The sequence below is a fragment of the Polypterus senegalus genome, chromosome 2 (genome assembly GCF_016835505.1).
Source record: "Polypterus senegalus isolate Bchr_013 chromosome 2, ASM1683550v1, whole genome shotgun sequence".
NCBI classification, from domain to species: domain Eukaryota; kingdom Metazoa; phylum Chordata; class Cladistia; order Polypteriformes; family Polypteridae; genus Polypterus; species Polypterus senegalus.
The window spans coordinates 26,632,649-26,637,064 of record NC_053155.1 but is presented as its reverse complement, the minus strand read 5'-3'; the positions used below and the strand labels follow the sequence as shown (position 1 = coordinate 26,637,064).

General features: G+C 45.3%; 1 pseudogene; it reads right to left on the bottom strand.

Moving 5' to 3' along the window:
• Positions 1-723: 723 nt before the first annotated feature.
• Positions 724-3,477, bottom strand: LOC120524361 (annotated as a pseudogene).
• Positions 3,478-4,416: the final 939 nt, after the last annotated feature.

The following is a 4,416-nucleotide window of genomic DNA, read 5'->3' as shown; positions in this document are numbered from 1 at the left end:
TGAACACTCCATTAGAAGAAAATATGAAGCTGGTTTTAAATTAATAGTCAGTAAAGTGGCGAAAGAAATTGGGAACTGTGCTGTTGCAACAAAATTTGATGTGTTAGAGAAACTGGTGTGAGATTGGAGGAACTAAGTAAAATAAATACATTCAGGTGTTGTATTTTTCAATGGGTATATACTGTAAGTCGGGGTCTGATTTTATGGTCGATTTTTTGGGCTTCAAGATCCGACTTATACACGAGTGTAAAATGCCACCCAGATACATGCTATATTCTTTTTGTCAGGCCGAGATCACAAGGCAATCTGAAGGCATTGCTGATTTTCTTAAACGAAATTGTTGCAATTGGCAGCACACAGGTTGCAATAAGGGCACTGTTATGTTGCGTGATACTTAATTTCATAAATAAACACAAACTTTGTCTGTAATGGTGCGGAGTATCCAAACACTCATTTCTTTTATTGCATTCAACAACAACAACTCTAGGGTGCACCACATATACTATATCTTGCTTGGTGCCACCTACTGGTTACTATCGGCATTGCGAAACATGTAGTTTAATACAATACATAACATATCTCCTCCCTGCTAAGATTGATTGTCAATAACACAAATAATTTTTTTTTTTTTAGTAACAAATATATATCTCAGAACTCTGAAAAAGAATATGCCTCTGAACTTGAACAGCCACACACTTGTATATTCTCCATCTCAGTGAGTGTTCACTCAGCACGGTAGCGTAGTGGTGGTTTAGTGATCCTCACGGGATACCGTCTGACAGTCTCTGATACCAAAGTATGCTCCGTGTCTCGTGAATCAGTGGACTTGGGTATTCCCGGTGGTATATCTATCTCTGGAACTTGATCATTCTTGTCCTGATGAGATGTACTAGGGTGATGTGTGGTACTACTATCACTCTGGGGTAGTAACACGAGGGGGTCCACAGGAGGGTTCACTGCAGCATGCTGAAGCTCTGGATCAGGACGTGTCAGCATCTGGTCCACATGGCGTTTCCATACCTCTTGTAGTCCCACATTTATCTTGTAAGACACTGGTCCAGTCTTCTCCACAACAACACCTTGAGTCCACCTCTCCTCACCCTTCCTATAGTCACGCACGAGGACAGGCTCTCCTACATCAAACTGTCTGTCCTTGGAGCATGGTTGGCGGTGCTCTTGTTGAGCATCTTGTGACCTGTGCACTACACCAGCAACACTGGGTTTCAGGAAGTCCAGCCGTGATCGCAGCTTGCGTCCAAGGAACAACATAGCTGGTGTCTCCTTTGTTGTTGCATGAGGGTATTGCGGTATGTTAACAGAAATGTATCCAGGCGTTGTTGCACAAGTGCTGTGCCTCTAGAAGATTTTAAGGAATGTTTGAATGTCTGCACAAAACGCTCGGCCAAGCCATTGGTGGCAGGATGGTATGGAGCTGAGCGGATGTGTCTTACATTCTTGAAGTCCAACGGAGTATTAAACTCTTCAGAACAGAACTGAGGTCCATTATCACTCACAAGGATGTGTGGAATGCCATATCGACTAAAAAGGCTTCTGAGCACTTGAATGGTCTTACCGGCGGTGGTGTTGTCCATAATATGCACCTCAGGCCACTTGGAATGTGCATCTATCACGACCAGGTACATATTTCCTTCAAATGGACCCGCAAAGTCCATATGTATCCTTTCCCAGGGACTAGAGGGCCACATCCAAGGGTGTAAAGGTGCTAGCCCAGGCTCTTTTTGCATACTCTGACAAGAGTGACAGGATTTAGCTTGGAGCTCAATTTGAGAGTCGATGCCAGGCCACCATACGTAACTACGTGCCAAGCTTTTCATTCGCACTATACCTGGATGTGCTATATGGAGCTCTTTCAGAACCCGGGGGCGCAGTTTTGGTGGAACAATCACTCTCACACCCCACATGAGGCATCCCAGTTGTATTGTAAGATCATGCCGACGCAGTAAGTAGGGTGCCAGTTCTTCATCTGCATCCTTTGCAGCTGGAAAATGCCCAGTGGTGACCATTTCCACAACACGAGATAAAATGGGGTCAGACATAGTGTGCCGTTGGATCTCGGTGTTACTAACTGGTAGGGTGTCCAACTGAGACGTGTAAAATACATCTACTGCGCTTAGTTTCTCTTTGTGAGCATGGGGGAGTGGTAAGCGTGAAAGACCGTCAGCATTTGCATGTAAGGCACCTTTCCGATATTGAATGGTGTAATCATGCGCAGACAGGAGGAGTGCTCAACGCTGCATTCGGGCGGCAGCCATTGACGGCGTACTTTCGATGGGCTCAAGATGGAGGTTAATGGGCGATGGTCTATGAGCAGTGTGAACTTGTTACCGTAGAGGTACTGGTGGAACTTGCGTACTCAAAGACTATCGCGAGCGCCTCCCTCTCGATCTGAGCATAATTTTGTTCTGCCTTACTAAGAGTTCGTGATGCATAGGCAATCGGTTTTTCTTTGCCATCAGGCATGACGTGTGAGAGCACAGCTCCGACCCCATAAGGTGAAGCATCGCACGCAAGTCGAAGGGGCAGTTCTGGATGGTAATGGGTCAATACCTCCTGCGATACTAGGAGTAATTTAGCATCCTGGAATGCAGACTCACAGGCTGATGTCCATTGCCATGGCTTCTCCTTATTTAGCAGTTCATTCAGTGGTTTCAAGATAGTGGACAGGTCAGGGATGAAACGTCCGTAGTAGTTTAACATTCCCAGAAAAGAACGTAATTGACTAACCTCTTGTGGTGCTGGGGCCTCCACAATGGCACGCACCTTTTCTGGTGATTTGTGAAGTCCTGCTGCATCAATTATGTGACCCAAGTATTCCACAGACTCCTGGAAGAACAAGCACTTCTCTTGTTTGAGATGCAGGCCATACTCCTCTAGCCTACTCAAAACTGTATCCAGAGTTTTGAGGTGGGTCTGCCCATCAGGGCCACTCACAAGGATATCGTCCAGGTAACAGTGAGTATATGGCAGTCCAAGGAGCACTTGGTCCATAGCCTTCTGAAATAAAGCGGGTGATGATGCTACACCAAAAGGTAAGCGATTAAAACAGAATAGTCCTTTTTGCGTTGAGATAGTCAGCAGCTCCCTAGACTTCTCTTCCACTTCCATCTGTAGATAGGCATTTGATAAGTCTAACTTACTAAAGTGTTGACCACCTGCTAGAGAGGCAAAAAGATCCTCAATGCGTGGAATTGGGTACTTATCCACACAAAGAGCTGGGTTGAGTGTGACCTTGAAATCCCCACAAAGTCTAATTGTGCCATCCTTTTTACTTACGGGCACCACAGGTGTGGCCCAGTCACTGTGCTCCACTGGTGAGATCACTCCAAGCTCAGTCAGGCGTTTTAGCTCGGCCTCCACTCGAGGTCGAAGAGCATAAGGGACGTTCCGTGGTGGACAGAATCTGGGTGCACTGTTAGGTCTGAGAGTCAGTCTGGCTTTAATTCCTTTCATTGTGCCTAGCTTTTAGAGAAAACAGCTGAATGTCTCTTTAACACAGACTCCAAGTTTTCTTTTCTCTTTGCTCCATGGCATGCACCATTTTTAAGTCTTTCCAGTTCAGTTTAATAACTCTCAGCCATTCTTACCAAACAGTGGGGGTGCATCTACTTTCACTACATACAAAGGCAACTTAGCACACTGATTATTTAATTTGACTTGCACTTTGATAACCCCTTCAGGTGCCAGCGGCTCCCCAGTGTATGTCTTTAGCATGACATCCGTGGGTTGCAGAGCCACTTGGCTCAGTGTGCTTCTATATTGCTCCCAGGGAATTAAAGACACTGCAGCCCCTGTATCCAATTCCATTTCCATTTTCTTCCCGTTTACTATAGGCAGCACGGAAATCCGTGCATATTTGCCTTGTTGAGACAAAGAATACAGTCCTAACTCATTGTCAGTATCAGATTTATTTTCTTCATTCTCACTTTCATCTTTCCCTGCCTCGACATGATGAATTCTCTTCTTATTTTGCACCCTTCGCTTAACTGCATAATCCTTCTGAGTAAGATTTCCTCTTTCCATTTCTTTTCTCTGTCCTGATAGCTTTTGGTTTTGTTCCTACACATGTTCTTAGTGTGGCCTTTTTTTCCACACTGGTGGCAGTCACGGTCTTTATACCAGCAGTCATCATCAGTATGATTCATTTTCCCAACGCGCATTTGTCACAGTTTTTAGAAAGCACCGCATTCACTTTAAGGGAAGCATTTAACTGCTGCACGTCGCGCTGCCGTCTCCGCAGAAACTGCGTAATCAACTGCTTTCTGAAACGTGAGATCTTTCTCAGTCAACAGGCGCTTCTGAACAGTTTCACACTTTAGTCCACACACAAACCTGTCTCGTAGTGCGTCTTCCAAATATGCGCCAAACTCGCAATGTTCCGAAGACTTTTCAGCACCG